This window comes from Callithrix jacchus, chromosome 6 (assembly GCF_049354715.1).
Source record: "Callithrix jacchus isolate 240 chromosome 6, calJac240_pri, whole genome shotgun sequence".
Lineage (NCBI taxonomy): Eukaryota > Metazoa > Chordata > Mammalia > Primates > Cebidae > Callithrix > Callithrix jacchus.
In genome coordinates this window covers 50,377,305-50,394,419 of record NC_133507.1, presented here as the reverse complement: position 1 = coordinate 50,394,419, position 17,115 = coordinate 50,377,305, and the positions used below count along the sequence as shown (strand labels likewise).

The 17,115-nt window shown below is 40.0% G+C and overlaps 1 protein-coding gene across 10 annotated transcripts in view; it reads left to right on the top strand.

Annotated features, from left to right (window-relative positions):
* The first annotated feature begins 4,304 nt into the window (after window positions 1–4,304).
* Window positions 4,305–17,115, top strand: part of SESTD1 (SEC14 and spectrin domain containing 1) — a 158,352-nt gene continuing 145,541 nt past the window's right edge. For 6 of the 10 annotated variants that reach the window (XR_013518855.1, XR_013518856.1, XM_078327327.1 and 3 more), the window contains exon 1: window positions 4,305–4,355. The gene's annotated coding sequence lies outside the window, so the exon portion shown is untranslated. Of the gene's footprint in view, window positions 4,729–8,459; window positions 8,552–13,405; window positions 13,472–17,115 lie in introns of all 10 variants that reach the window. The other 4 variants (XM_078327329.1, XM_054257482.2, XM_078327326.1 and 1 more) reach the window with 3 other exon arrangements.

The following is a 17,115-nucleotide window of genomic DNA, read 5'->3' as shown; positions in this document are numbered from 1 at the left end:
AATCAATACTTGTTGAATGAATAGGTGAGTGGATATCTGCTGCTTAGCCATTATGTGGTAGACATTAGCTTCCACTCACTGGTGATCTGTCAGGGCCCTTCGTGCCCATGGACACCCTCTGTGACTCCTGGATTTTAGCTTCCCCAATTGATTGCCTGATGGGATCAGGGTATTTTTGGACTGATTTTTTTATTTCCCCCAGGGCATTTTTTGAATGGGTATGACTTGTCTATGTCTAGGTCAGTGTGCACTCGGAGGCAATGACAGTGATTCAGGGATTATACACACATACAAAAGTGTACTGCCTAGGGCCACCATTCAGCAAGGGCTGGAGGAGGGGCAGTTTCTCCAAGCCAACTTTGGTGCAGGATGACTGTTCAGCAAATTACCTAACCGAGCTGAGCTTCAGGAAATTTGCAGTAACAAAAGCAGTTTGTCTGAGACAGACTGGGAATTCTTCAGTGGTTCAAGTGAACAATATATGGAACATGCTCATAGAAGGCGTTTTCACTATTAATTTATAATATGACTAAAACAAGATGAGTATGGGAAGTTACATAATTTTGGTGACATTTAAATGTGGCTTAAAAATAAAAGCTTGCTGGTATGGTAGCTCACTCCTGTCTGTAGTCCCAGCTACTTGAGAGGGAGGGAGGATCACTTGAGGCCACGAAATTAAGAACTTGAGACCAGTCTTGTCAATACAGGAAGACCCCATCTCTTAAAAATAAATAAATTAGGCCAGGAGCGGTGGCTCATGCCTGTAATCCCAGCACTTTGGGAGGCTGAGGCAGGTGGATCACAAGGTCAAGAGTTTGAGCCCAGCCTGGCCAACATGGTAAAACCCCATCTCTACTAAAAATACAAAAATTAGCTGGGCATGGTGGCATGTGCTTGTAGTCTCAGGTACTTGTGAGGCTGAGGCAGGAGGATTACTTGAACTTGGGAGGCGGAGGTTGCAGTGAGCTGAGATCACGCCACTGCTCTCCAGCCTGGGTGACTCCATCTCAAAAAAAAATAATTAATTAATTAATCTAAGAGAAATAGTAGAGGAGAAATTAAAAATTTAGAAACGTGTTGCTTGATGTGCCCTTGGATTCTTTTTCTTTTTCTTTTATTTTTTTCTCCAAAATGAGGCTTTGGATTTTTTTCCCCACCCTTTAATGTTTTTAAAACGTTACTCTCATTTCACATTGATTTCTAGTTGGCAGGAGGCTTCTGTACATAACTTCCAAAGTGATATTTAAGAGGAATAAATGCAAAGATCCGCACTGTTTCCAAACTCAAATTGCAAAATACAGGTTGAAGAAGATATGGTTTTATAGCTGTCTATATGTTAAAGACTTAAAAAAGATTTGGGGGTAATTTTTGCTTGTTTTTAGTTGGCAATGACATGCTATTTATGAACAGTATGGGATGGTAGAAAAATAATGTGATATCAAACTGAATTTTGAAATATCATCATTAGAATGCATAAAATACTCCTCTACTCCTCTCTTTATACTTTGAATATTGGATTCAGTTCTAGGTGCCACATTTTCAGAGGCACCAGAGGATGTTTAGATAAGAGTGTATGGAGATGAATGGGACATGAATAAAGAGTGGGTGGAGAAGGCACACACTATGACTGCTGACTTCAAATGTTTACAAGACTGCAAAAGGGGAGAGAACCAGGCTGTTTTGTATTAAACAAATGTTAGTACCAGGTTCAGATTCACTGGACACATTAATACATATTGCATTCATATTTATAATAATGATTTAAGGCGCTATTATTACCATTTCCCCCTTTTAGAATGGAGCAAAATCATGCTTGGAGCAGAATCGTGCCTTTTCAAGGTCACACAGTTAGGAAGTCATAAACACAGGATTTGACCATACTTCTTTGGAGTTTAAGTCCAGTGGTGTTTCTACCAGTACTGGTAGCTACCCACCAAATGTATACAGACACACATTTCAGTTGAACATAGGAACTAGCAGGACTGTTTAAAAATGAACACTGTTATGAGGTCATGAATGGTTTCCTATCACTTGGAGTTTAAACATATGCTGGATAGCTACTTTGCAATGATCTAGTACCTTTATAGCAAAATATTAAAAACAAAGGCTAATCAGAGAGCCAAAGAAACTCCACAAGTGAAGCCTCATGACTATAAGTGATAGAGATAAGTTCATTCAGTAGTTATTGGAAAACGTAGCATCCAAATTTCTTTCTCTGAATTTACAGTCTAATGTTTTTTTCCATTGCAGCAGTTATCTCTCATCTAACACCTAGATAAATACAGTGTGGAACCAGAAGGTATGGAAAGAGGAAGGGCAGGGATATTTTGTGAATTCCTATAATGGATTGCTTGGCATGCTCTTGTTTTATTAGGTAAGCAAAGAATGTCAGTGGTAGTTGAAGAGAGTTTAAAATGATAAGCAGAGAATGCCACATAGTTGAGAAAGAAAAAAACAATACCATGGAAGGCTAAAAAAGGCAGGGACTGTGGATTTCACTGTTTTCTTCTTGTTGAGTAGATGCTCAAGATCTATTTGTTGGAATGGAAAATGATTTCAACACTTCAGCAAACAGTAAAAGAGAACCTTCTTTGTGCTAAGACTGTGCTATGTTCTGGTGAGCAAAAAATGAACCAGACAAAATCCCTATCCTTTTAAGGACACACAGTCTAGGAAGAAAAGGCCACTAAGCAAAGTAAAGGGAAAAAAGCAAGTACTAAAGATTATCATAGGGAATACTGTAGACAATCGATTTTATGAAAGCAGAGAGAAAAAGAGTATTTAGTTCATTGTAAGTGTGTGGGGTAAGGATCCGGATGTGGTGAAAGGTGATGTCAGGGAAGATTCCAAGGAGGGAGTGATGCACTATCTTCACTATCTTGAAGGATAATAGGAGTTCAGCTGGTTAAATGAGGAATGGATTTCAGGTGGGGAAAACTACAAGGGCACAGAGACAAACCCTGTTGAATTTTTGTGATATGTAGATATATTAGGAGTTGAAGCTGGAGCCAAGGAGGTCAAGAGATTAGATTTTAAATGGCTTTGTATACCATGGTAATGAGTTTGCACCTGATTTAACCAGGTGGAGCGATTGAATGATTTTTAAAGAGGGACGTTTCATGCTCAGCTCTGTCTTTTTTGGAGCACTCTCTCTGGCAGTTATAAGGAACTGAAACAGAAGTGAAATTAAAGGCTTGACCTAAAGAGTGGCAAAGAGGCAAAGAGGTTGAAGTCATGGAGACAGACTGTTATTCACGGAATTAAGAGTAAGAATTTATCTATGGGATTTTAAGTCAGAAAACTTTAGTGGAGAGAAATTTGGTTGCTTAGTTGTTGGAATGGCAAGATTTTATCAACACAATTAGGTGATACTGAAGTGAGTGGCAGAGTGAATACCATGGAAGTCTTGAGATTGGGAGCACAGAGCTGCTCTGATCTGGTGTGAATTTGCTGATGACTCTTTTGAACTGAATTCAGGAAATGACACAAAAATGATTTGTGCAATAAAATGAGAACGAGGACTCTGAATTCAGTATATTTAGAGAAGAATAACTAGATTGGTAAAAATGGAGAAGTAGCTATTATCAGGGAGCCCCATCTGTGGATTAATTTTGGACTGCCCAATGGTAAGATCCTCAAAGCAAAGCAAATGCCCTGAATCCAGCCCTTTCTCACCGCAACCCTTTCCCCTTCATCTGCCTTCATCCTTCAGTCACAGCACTGCTTGGCAGTGGGTACTTGGGAGCAGCTCTTGGAGGCCTTGTAATCGAACCTTCGAACTACAAGATGAGGTCAGAGGAAATAAATGACTTGCCAAGATTCCTCCCTTAAGCCCACACTTCTGACTTCAGGTCTGGGGACCTTCCACTCCTCCAGACTGCCTCCCACCTGGGGAACCTGGGCCTCGGCGAGAGGTGGGGAAGGCAGGGTCCAGCTGGGAACACTAGAGTCGCCCTCGCGCCCAGCCCTCAGCCCCGGGCCTGAGACGCCCCGCCCCGCTCCGCCCCCTTCCCCCTTCCCCCTTCCCCCTTTCCGAGCCGCGCTGAGTAGCTGTACCGCCGTCACCGGGCGCGCGCGGGGTCGCACGGACGCGGCTCCGGCCGCGGGTGCCGAGAGGTCGCCGGGCCACCCGCACCGCCGCCCCCCGCCTGACGCACGGAGGGGCCGGGACGCGATTTGCCACTAGTGACTGGAGTCCCCGCCGCCGCCGCCGCCGCCGCCGCCTCCCGGGCCCGCTCCGCCCCCAGCCCGCCTTCCTCCCGCCGCGCCCTCCGCCTCCGCCCGCTCCTCGCTAGCGTTGCCCTGTCCTCCCCAACGCCCCGGAGCCGCCGGCCGCTAGCGCGAGCGCCAGCCAGGTGAGTGTGGCCGCCGCTCGGCCCCGACGGCCCGGGCGGGAGGAGCGCGCAGGCCCAGCGGCCGGGTGGCCGGCGTGGGCCGGTGTTGGCTGCAGCGGTAGCGGGCCCGGCTTTCTTCCCCCGCGCGGGCCGCTGAGCCGCTGGCTGCGCAGTGAAATAGGGGCCCCCGCCCCGCAACCTCCGCAGCTCCCAGCACCCCGGTCGCCCCCGCCGCCTCAGACAAAGCGCCGGAGGCGGGCGCCCCGCGGGCCGCCTTTGCCTCCGCGCCGCCTGCCGGGTGCGGCCGCGGCCCGCAGAGACCGGGCCGCGCGCTTCTCCGCTCCTGAGCGCCCTTGTTCATTTCTGGGTGAAAGGGACCCGAATTGTGCAACAGGTTTGGGCGTTAATCCTTATTTTCCGTCGGGTCTCTCCTGCCAGCGTGCAGGGACCAGATGTGGCGCCCGGCTCTGGGGCGAGTAGCCGCGTCCAGCGCCCGCGGCTGGCTCCTTTGTGTTACCGGTGACCGGCCCTGTCGGGTGGGTGGGGGACACGGGCTCGAGGCCACAGGGCTGTGCCAAGGCTCCTGGACGCCTCCTCTGGACGCCTCCTTGGCTTCCACGGGCCTGCTGGGGGTTAACATCCCTCCAGCCTTTAGGAGAGTCACAAAGGAGAAGAGAGAGCGGGTTGGCCAGGGTCCGTGGTTGTGTGTTTATTTTTCTATTTTAGGTAGACTCATATTAGAAAAGAGCCGCAGTCTGACCAGCTCTTGAAGGTACGGGTGGGATTTAGGGTTTGGACTTGACTGTTGCTGTGACAGCCCCCGTGGTTTTCCTGGTGCTTTGACATCTTTCTCTCATACACAGACATCGCGGGAGAAGTTGGGAGTGTTGCAGAGGGAGTAACTAGATAGCAGCTGTTTGACAGGTCGTCTCTTGCTTCACGTTTTGCCTGTGTCAAGCATGCCCACCATGTATCCCCGCATAGCTTGGCAAGCCATCAGATTGAAACTGCTACGCAAAATGCCCCCATGTTGGAAAATCCTAATCCTTATACATACATACATACACAGACACACATACATATTTTTGTTTTTCTGTTTTGGCTGACTAAATCTTATTTTCTTAGTGTGAGAATTTTTCCCCCCAAGAAAAAATGCATAATAAGGTGCAGTTTATCTTTGTTTACATACTTTGGGTCATGCCAATACCTAGCTAGTTTCATTGGTATGCTATTTTAGTGTAACAATACTAAATAGAAGGAAAGTATCTTCCTTTAGCTTTGAGCAATAAAATACGTCTTTGTTCTAGAACCAGGAAGCTTTTCTACGTAATACTTTTTCTGGGTAAAAGTTGGTCAGTGTCGTTGCCACATGAATAAATACGTGAAAAAATTCCCCAAGGACCCAGAAAGCATTTCATAATTCTATAGGCTGTTTTTATGTTCCAAATTCCAGGAAATAATTTTGTTGAATATTTATTCAAACATTCTAGACTAAATTTAACCTTAAAAATTGGGCATACTCTAATTAAAGTTCTCCAGCATTAGAAAAATGGATTGCATTTACCAAAAAGTTTAGTCCCTGTGAGTAAAAATCGAATGTAATAATTCATGTAAGAGATTGGAGCTAATGATGGACTAGGAATCTGACAACAGAATGCAGAAAATAGGAAGTTGTTAGTAGGGGTCACGAAGTTACACCTACTTGGGTTTTAGTTTATTGCTAGGCATTTAATGACATTTTAAACAGGTAATCTTGCTAATGATGTATCTGAAAATGAAATGTCCACTAATTAAAAAAACAAAATATAGCATTTTGACCTTTTTAAAAAACGTACTTTATAAGGACTCCTTGAAGCTTTTCCGCTCTCTAAAATTGAACTTGGCATTAATGACATTTCTTTTGAAAAAATGAAATTGTACCAAACTAATCTGATTTGTAGAAAGTTTCTCTGTTATAGTAGCTTTACTTTACTAAAAATACCATTCATCTGTATAGTAGCTAACTTCAAAGATCTTTTAAAGCTGTTACAAGCAACAGGAGCAACCTCTTGAGGAAAGTAGAATATTTACTAATAAGTAGCAAGTAGAAAAGTGAGCTGTGATTGGGCCACTGCATTCTGTCCTGGGTGACAGAGCAAGACCTTGTCTCAAAAAAAGAAAGAAAAATAGAGAGACTTAAATTTTTATAATTGTTTTCTTTGAGATATAATTCATATGCCATGGAATTCACTTTTTTAAAGTATACAACTCAGTGGTTTTAGTATATTCACAAAATTGTGCAAATGTCAACACTAATTCAAGAACTAAAAAGAAACTTGTACCCTTATTGCTATTCTCCTCATATTTGACAACCACTACTTTATGCATCTATGTATTTGCCTATTCTGGACATTTCATGTGAATAAAATCATGTGGCCTTTTGTATCTTTCACTTAGCATAATGCTTTCGGGGTTCATTCATATACCATATATCAATATTTCACTCCTTTTATGGCAGAATAATATTTCATTATACGGCTATGCCATATATGTTTATCCATTCTTCATTTGTGGGCATTTGGGTTGTTTCTACTTTTTGGCCATAATAATGTTACGAATAATGTTGTGGATACTCATTTACAAGTTTTACAATTTTTTTTTGTGTTATATATGCTTTCAGTTTTCTTGGGTATATACCTAGGTGTGGAATTGCTAGGTCATATGGTAATTTTGTTTAACTTGTTGAGGAACTGCCAGACTGTTTTCCAGAGCTGCTGCACTGTTTTACATTTCTTCTAGCAATGTATGAGGGTTCAGTTTTCTCCACATCCTTGCCAACACTTGTTAATGTTTGTCTTTTTGATGATAGCCATCCTAGTGGCTGTGAAGTGATAACGCATTGTGATTTTCATTTGTATTTCATCTTTTCATGTTTTTATTTGCCATTTGTATATCCTCTTTGGAGAAATGTCTAATTCATAGTAGTTTCTGTGTTTTTTACATGTATTTTCTAATTTAATCTTTTAAATACTGCTGTAAGGTAGGTTTAGTCCGATTTTACTGCCAGGAAACTAAAGTGCAAAGAAGTTTAATCATCTGCTTGTTTTTTTAACCTTACAGTTAAGAGACAAGGTCTGAATGTAAACTCTGGTTTTCTGACTCTACTTCCTGCACTCAATGAGGCATACAGAAGTTAAATTGTGCTTGTGAATGTCTGACTGATCAGTGACAAAGTGAGAGAAAAGTAAAAAATCAAACAATAACAGAGAATAAGGTATTGTGGCCATACTGCCACATATTCATCAGATTGTATTATGCTTTTTCAAATAAATTCCTTTTCTTGTATCATAATAAGGTAGGTCTGCTTTCCACATTTCCAACAGGGAAAGAGAGTCAGAGTGATTCAACCTTCTTAATGGCATAGCTAATCCTAGAAGCCAGTATTTGAATAGTATATATGTATGTATATAGAGAGAGTAGAAGCTGAAATCTCCCTTCACTTTTTGTCTTTTTCCTCTTCTTCACTCCTAACACCACTTCCATCTTAGAGAAACCACTGTTAACAGTTTGAGGTTTATATTTCCAAACCTGTATCTTTGCATTTATTACGTGTATTTATGTATAAATTTTTATATTCCACCATACATACATACATGTTTCTATTCACAATGTTTTTTCTTTTACAGATGGGATTATACTACACATATTCCTTTGTTTTTTGCAGAAATATATTAAATTTTTGCATCTGTAATTACAAAGAATAAATCTAATATTTACGTTTTCATTTAAGTTTGCTATCCATGCGTGGCTTTGGTGTCAAAATGAATCCAGGATTAAGAATGATTCGGAAACTTTCCACTTTTTTCTGTGCTCTGGAACAGTTTAAAATGTCTGCCCTTTAAACATTTACTAGAAATCATCTGACAACTGTGGGGGCAGAAGGAGATCTGAGATGACCTTTCTAATTTATTTTTCTTTTGAGACAGGATCTCACTCTGTTGCCCAGGCTAGAGTGCAGTGGAGTGACCACTCCTCACTGCAGCCTCAACCTCCTGGGCTCAAGTGATCCGCCCACCTTAGCCTCCCAGGTAGCTGAGATTACAGACATGTGCCACCATGCCCAGCTAATTTTTGCATTTTTTGTAGAGATGAAGTTTCTCTGTGTTGCCCAGGCTGGTCTCGAACTCCTGAGCTCAAGTAATCTGCCCACCTTGGCCTCTTCAATGTTGGGATTACAGGTGAGCCACTGCACCTGGCTGGTTTTCTTATTTGTAAAATGGCAATAATTCCTACCTCATAAAAGTCTTGAAAATATTAAATGAGATGTGAGCTGATATATGAAAAGGCTCAGTAGTTGCGTCTAATATAAAGAAAAAAATATAAACTGTAACATGCTATTCAAATGTAAATTTATTATTATAGTTATTGCAATTATGTTTTAACCAAATAGGAACAAATTTAAGTAGATAGGATGGGGAGCTGGAGACAGTTTCCACTAATAAATCATAAGGATCTATAAAAATTCACAAGCCATTTGGGATTTGATTCTGGTAGACAATGATATCTAAATTCTCACACTCTTTAAGAAGAATAGTAGGGAAAATTATTGAGTAAACAGATCTGGATTAATCTTGTGTTATCACGTGTTAGCTTTGTGACTTTGGACAAGCTAATTTCTCAGTAAAATGAGATTACACCTACTTTATAGATCAGTTATGAAGGAAGAGATCAGTTTCTAGCATGTAATAGATGTTCAAAATAGTCATTTTTTTCTTTGCATGTGGTGAATACCCAGCAGTGACAAACCTGAGATGTTGAGGTCTGTTATTTTAAGGCTGACTTGATGTGGTGGAAAGAATATTAAGCCCTAAGGTAGACTTTTGTTCTGTCCTGTGTTTATTAGCTATTGGCTACGGATGAATCACCTCATTACTCAGATCCTTGTGTTTTCCTTGCCTATAAAAAAGCTAGAGAACTAACACTAGGTACTTTACAAACCTTATCTCATTTAATCTTTCCAATAATCCTATCAGATAGAGATGATTTTAATTTCTCTTTCTAATAGATAAAGAAACAAAGGTGCAATAATTGGATTTTCAAGGTCTACTTGGTGGACTCCCCCAGTCCTGGCTGTATTCTTTGGGTCGTTACAACTATTCACTCCAGGGATGATAGGGTATGCCCCTATATACAGGGATTACCAAGCTGGGGGGAACCTACTATAAACTGTAATACTAAGTGTATGAATAAACTAAGCCAGTGTTGGATGAGACTACTTATTTATTAATGATTTTCACTAATAAAATACAAATAGAGGATTGTTAATGTGTCCAAATGCCAATGCTTAAGAGCAGTAAATTTAAGATAATACTTCATCTTCTCATAATCACTTTATCTAAATAATTTATTACCTAGTCCTAATTGCATTTCCAGTTTGACCAGGTAAAGCAGAGAAGTGAATTAGTAAGTTAGTGGTCAGAGCTGGTTTGATAGCAGGGTGTGTGTATGTGTATGTATATGTGTGTAAGAGCTGAGTAGTACAGTTCTTCAGCAGCTTGGCATATGCAGAAATTGCAGATTCTTGGAAAGAAGTAATCTGGATTATAATTCATTGTCTTCCACAAAATTTGCAGAGTCATTTAGAAAATGAACCTACCTTTGTCAGCTGGTTTGTAAAGACCTATTGATTATATTTCTTGAAGGATAGTAATATTGTCTTTCCTTTACTAGGTATTGCCAAAGCTTTTGCTTATGAGTTTCATTTTATTTGATCAGGTTCAGTGATATTGATTTGGTCTCCTTGCACGCTTTGTGCTAGGGATATATCAAACAAAACAACGCTGTTGAGAGATCACAAATTGAATTGTGGTTCAGTGATAGTTTAGAAGGTTTAGGAATTCTATCTGTTGGGGCTTCAGTTATATTTTTAAAGTAGAAGTGGGAATTACTGTGTTTAGGTTAGATAATTTTTATCAGAAAAGGCTTGAATTGCACTGTGTAAATTCTCACTGACATTGCTGCTTGTCTGCAGAATACAAAATACTTGGAGCTTTATATAAGAATTAGAAAACATGGTTCTTGTTTTCAAAGAGTTTATGATCTAACTAGGAAGGCAATGAAGGAAGAAACTGAGTAAAAGTATAGACGGCTCTTACAGCTTGTGCCTTGCCTTTGTAAAATTAATTTTGCCACATTGGGCTTTGGTAAGGTGTCATAAGTCTCTCCTGTGGGACAATATGAGAAACATCTAATCCTTTGAAGACTGGTGGTTATGTGTTTTGTATGTTTTGATCATTCTGGGGGGGGGTCTTTTTGCTTTATAAAATTATTGTTCGGTTTAACTACCAATGGTATCTCCCTTCTGAGTACTTCTTTGTGTATCTCTTAGATTGCCTGGGTTTTCCTGTTTGTTATGGCTACTAGAAAGCCAGAACTAGATTTGTGGCCCATTCCTGAACAGATAAATAGGTTTTCTATATATGTATTTTTAAGACAGAGTCTTGCTGTCACTAGGCTGGAGTGTAATGGTGCGATCTTGGCACAATGCAGCCTCTGACTCCTGGGATCACGCCATTCTCCTGCCTCAGCCTCCCGTGTAGCTGGGACTATAGACGTGTGCCACCACACCCAGCTAATTTTTGTATTTTTAGTAGACAGGGTTTTACCATGTCGGCCAGGATGGTCTTGATTTCCCGACCTTGTGATCCACTCACCTTGGCCTCCCAAGGCGCTGGGATTACAGGCATGAGCCACTGTTCCCTGCCTATATTATACAATTTTTATGAACCTTTTTCTTGGCAGCATTTTTTTTCTCTGTTCTTTGCTTTTATCTTTAATTTGTTAAATTGTTATAGTTCATTTCTTGTGTCTTTAATCCTTTTCATAACAAAATGGGGTATATACAAATATAGGCATTCCTCTTAAGATATTACCAGTTCAGTTTCAGACTACCACAATAAAGCATATATCTCAATTAAGCAAATCACACAATTTTTTTTTATTTCTCAGTGCATGTAAAAGTTATGTTCTCACTGCAGTTTACGAAGTGTGTAATAGAATTATGTCTAAGAAACTATGAATGTATATCTTCATTTAAAAATACTTTATTGCTAAACAATGCTACGTACGGATCCTCTAAGCCTAAGTAAGTTGTAATCTTTTTGCTGTTGGAAGGTCTTACCTCAGTATTTACAGCTACTGACTGATCAGGATTGTAATTGCTGAAGTTTGGGGTAGCTGTGGTAATTACTTTCTTGCTTTTTTTTTTTTGTAAGGGCAGCCCCCTGAACCAGAATAGGTTCAAGATAGACTCCCTCATTCTATGACATAGAATGAGATGTGTCCCGATTTTAAGTAAAATTGGAAAAAAACAAAAATGAAGTATGCCACATCGATGGACTCTCTTTCTCATGAAAGATCTGTAGCATGAGATGCTGTTTGGTAGCATTTGAGCCGCAGTAGAACTTTCACAATTTGAGTTAGTCCTCTCAAACCCTGCCACTGCTTTATCAACTAAAGTAAGTTTTTGTAACATTCTAAATCCTTTGTTGTCATTTGAGTGATGTTTATGGCATGTTTACCAGGAGTAGATTCCATCTGAAGCAATTACTTTCTTTGCTTATCCATAAGAAGCGACTCCTCATCTGTTCAAGTTTTATCATGAGATTGCAGCAATTGAATCACATCTTCAGGCTCCACTTCTAATTCTAATTCTCTTGTTATTTCCACCACATCTGCAGTTATTTCTTCTACTGAAATTTTGAACCCCTTAATGTTATTCATGGAAGTTGGGATCAACTTCGTCCAAACTCCCGTTCATGTCAGTATTTTGACCTCTTTCCATGAATCACAAATGTTCTTAATGGAGTCTAGATTGGTGAATCTTTTCTAGAATGTTCTCCGTTTACTTTGCCCAATCCGTCAGAGAAATCACTATCTATGGCAGCTTTTCTAGAATGTTCTCAGTTTACTTTGCCCAATCCGTCGGAGAAATCACTATCTATGGCAGCTATCTATAGCTTTTGAAATGTATTTCTAAAATATTAAGACTTGGAAGTCAAAATTACTCCTGATTCATGGACCACAGAAAGACTTTTGGGTTAGTAGGCGTGGAAACATTAATCTTCTTGTACATCTCCTTCAGAGTTCCTGGATGACCAGGTGCATTGTCAATGAGCAGTAATATTTTGAAAGGAATATTTTTTTTTTTTTTTTTCCTGAGCAGCAGGTCTTAATAGTAGGCTTAAAAGATTCAGTAGACCATGCTGTAAGCACATATGCTGTTATCCAGGCTTTGTTACTCCATTTATAAAGAACGGACTGAGTAGATTTCAGTCTGTTCAGAATGGTAAATGAGAATCAGCTTTCACTTAAGGTCACTAGCTGCATTAGTCCCTAACAAGAGAGTCAGCCTTGCCTTTGAAATTTTGAAGCCATTTACTTCTCTTTCTCTGTGAAAGTCCTAGATGGCATCTTTGTCCAATAGAAGGCTATTTTATCTACATTGAAACTCTGTTGTTTATTTTATCCACCTTCATCAGTTATCTTAGCTAGAGCTTTTTGATAACATCCTGCAGCTTCTCTAACAGCACTTGCTGCTTCAGCTTTTACATTTATGTTATGGAGATGGCTTGTTTCCTAAACCTCATGAACCAACTTCTGCTAGCTTCAGACTTTCCTTCTGGAGTGGCCATACCTCTCAGCCTTCATATAATTGACAAGAACTAGTGCCTTGCCCTGGATTAGGTTTTGGCTTAAGGGAATGTTGTGGCTGGTTTGATCTATCCAGACCACTGGACCTTTCTCCATATTAGCAATATGGCTGTTTCACTTTCTTACCATTTGTTTGTTTTCTGGACTAGCACTTTCAATTTCCTTCAAGAACTTTTCCTTTGCATTTACAGCTTGACTGTCACAAGAGACCTAGCTTTCGATTTCTGTTGTCTTTTGACATACCCTCCTCAGTAAGCTTAATCATTTCTAGCTTTTGATGTAAAGTGAGAAATGTGACTCTTCCTTTCACTTTAACATTTAGAGGCCGTTGAAGGATTATTGATTGGCCTAATTCAATATTATTATGTCTCCTGTAATAGAGAGGCCTGAGGAGAAGGAGAAAGGCAGGAGAACCCCCAGTCAGTGGAGCAGTCAGAATGCACACAGTATGTATTGATTAAGTTCACCATCTTATATGGGTGTGGTTTGTGGTGCCCCCAAACAATTACAGTAGTAACATCAAAGATCATTGGTCACAGATCACCATAACAGATACAGTAATAATGAAAAGTTTGAAATATTGTGAGAAAAAACAAAATGTGACACAGAAACACAAAATGAACACATGCTGCTGGAAAAATGAGCTGATAGACTTGCTCCACACATGATTGCCACCAACCATCAATCTATGAAAAATATAGTATCAGCAAAGCACAGTAAAGCAAAGTGTTTTAAAGTGAGATATGCATGTAAATATACATAAAATCCGTGGCAAGTATATTGAGGCAAACAAATTAATATAGTAGGGACTAGATATGGCAAATAGGCTTTATTTCATGGACCAGCTTTGATTGATAGTGAAGATTGCATTGAAAAGTTAGTTGGATGCAGCTTCTGGATTTAGTGGAAAAAGATACTGTGATCGTTGAGCAATGTTTATTGTTATGAGTAGGAGTAGTGATGGCATGAGTCCCTGTATTTGCTGTCCTTGGTATAGATAGAATATTCAGAATGCTAAATAGCATGTAGGTGGGTGGCTTTTAAGTTTGGAGTTAAGTTTTGCAGGGAGAGATGTGGATTTGAGGAAAAATGCTGGTGACTCTTGAATTAACAGATTGGTTCAGCTAGAATAAAAAGTCTGTAGTGCATTAAGGAGAAATGAGGTTGGTGGAAAAAGTGAGGCAGGGGATGTGGGAAGCCTTAACGGATAGCTAGAGTAGATTAGATTTTGTTGTTTAACTCCTCAATTTGTTTTTCTCATTAATCCTCTACATGATTTTCATAGTCTTTGTCTTGGTTCAGCTTCTTGTCATCCTTTTTATTTTAAAAGTTAATTATTGTTGGGCATGGTGGCGAGTGCCTATAGTCCCAGCTACTCGGGAGGCTGAGGTAGGAGGATCACTTGAGCCCAGGAGTTCTGGGCTATAGTGCCTTACGCCGATTGGGTGTCTGCACTAAGTTTAGCATCAATATGGTGACCTCCCGGGAGTGTGGGACAACCAGGTTGCCTAAGGAGGGGTGAACCAGCCCAGGTGGGAAACGGAGCAGGTCAAAACTCCCATGCTGATCAGTAGTGGGATTGCACCTGTGAATAGCTACTGCACTCCAGCTTGAGCAACATAGCAAGACCCTGACTTTAAAAAAAAAAGTTAATTACTTTTTGAATAAGTAATACATTCATATGTTTCAAATTTTATTTATTATGATTATTGTTTTTTTGAGACAAGGTATCACTCTGCCACCCGGGCTGAAGTGCAGTGGTACAATCAGGGTTCCCTGTAGCCTCAAACTTCTGTGCTCAGGTGATCCTCCTGCCTCAGCTTCCTGAGTAGCTAGGACGACAGGTGCATGCCACCACATCTGGCTAGTCTTTTTGTTTTTTGTAGAGTCGGGGTTTTGCCATGTTGCCCAGGCTGGTCTCAAACTCCTGTTCTCTAGCAGATCTGCTTGCCTCAGCCTCCCAAAGTGCTGGGATTATAGGTGTGAGCCACTGTGCCTGGCCTCAGAAATTTAAAAGATATGAGAGGACACATTAAAAATTCTTCTTTTCATTCCTACTCAACTTCCGAGTTCTCTCTTCCACATAGTCAGTATCATCAGATGCTTATGTGGTCTTCCAGAAATATTTTATGTATACACATATGGTTTCTCATTCTTTTTATACAAATGACACTTCAGTACCTATTCACATACTGCTTCTGTACCACATAGTGTTCTTTACCTTTTTTTACTTCTTGGAGAATATTTTTTTTGTATCAATATATAAAACGCTTTCATCTCTTCTATTTTTTAAATACACTTTTTGTTTTAGAATAATTTTGGATTTGCAGAACAGTTGCAAAAATAGTACAATGTCCCCATATGCACCTCACCCAGTTTCAGTTTCCACTAACAGTATCCTACTGTGGTTCATTTGTCAAAACTAAGAAACCAGCATTAGTGTGTTACTGTTAACTGGAGACTTTCTTTGGATATCACTGGTTTTTCCATTGAAGTCCTTTTTCTGTTTCAGGAACTCACCCAGAAAACAAGATTGCATTTAATTGTCATTTCTCCTTAATTTCCTCTGACAGTTTCTCAGATTTTTTTTATGATACTGAGAGTTCTAAGAAGCACTATTTATTTTAAGACACACACACTAAAAACAAAAGCATTGAATCATACTTTTTGTCAGCTGGATGGAGCTAGTAATGGTGATGGTCCGTTGCTCTTTTCCTGTGTTTGAGTTTTATGTTTGGAAGTATGTGAGGTCAACCTAGCCACCTATGTATTTTATGCCTCTCTTCTTCCCAGACTTTTATAGTTCATTTACTCCTTACAGGATGGAGTCTGTAAGAACTCTGGGATGTGAGAACAGATTCCTGGGGGTTGGAAGGGAGGAAGATAAACAAAAATGGTCATCACACTGAAAGAAGGAAAGGGTATCAAACCAGTAGAGGGAAGTAGATAGTATGAAAATAAGATCTGAATCTTTGCAACTTGAGTCTTAGGTTCTGATAATTAAGTTTAAAAGAGTGACAGGGACCAAAGAGAGGTCAAGTCACCTATTAACTTTTGGACCAAATTCTCCCATGTGGGTTATCTGTACTAAAACAATTTTTCTAGTGGACCCAGCAAAATAAAAAAAAAAAAACGAATACATTTTCCTACTTCTTAATTTAACCAAGTCAACCCAAAAGGTAAAAATACCTCTTAGCTGCCTTGAAATGCAAGATAAGCTTTTAACAAGACACTTCAGTCCTTGTTTATATCTTTTTTGGATTTGATAGTGAACAGTGAAAGAAAGACAGTGGACTCCTGGGGCAGGAGTTATGAAGGATGCTCTAGAGAACTTAGAAGATAAGAGAAAGGGGATCTTAAAGGCAGCTCAGAAGACAAACAGATTTTTACAGTTTTCTCTAGATCTTGGATTATCTTTACTCACAGCAGATGAAAGCTATATACCAGAGATTTCTCCCAGTAGGAAAGGCAGCTAAGCAGATACACATCTTGAGTTGTGGTGAGATGGAAGCAACTACTATGTAATTTAGGATTTGTATCCCATTTACTTTCACAATACCTTAAGAACTCCAAGATTAGAAATAGAGCGAGTGGATGTGATAGGGTCCCTGAATTAAGCAGTTGACAGCACTTAGACTACAGTTTAATTCTGTTCTGAACATACAGTTTCTGTTAAAATGTCGTTTGAGCTAAACTGCTTTTGAGCCTGGAGAGAATATTTAAGCCTGTCAGTTACTCATACCTTAGTGTGAGTCATTTAAGCCAATTATTGCTATTCTCCTTAATACTTTGCTGATCAGATACTGTGGAAATAAGAATGTTGATAGGTGAGAGAATTTTATAATTTACATCAGGTCTTAGTCCATTCAGGCTGCTTAACAGAATACCATATTTTGGGTGGGTTATGAGCAACAGAAGTATATTTCTTATGGTTTTGAAGGCTGACAAATCCAGGATTCGAACATGGCAGATTTGTATCTAGTGAGGGCCAGCTTCTTGGTTTGTAGTTGGCTATCGTCTTGCTTTGTCTTCACATGGCAAAAGGGGCAAGAGAGCTCTCCAGATCGCTTTCATAAGGATACTAATCTCA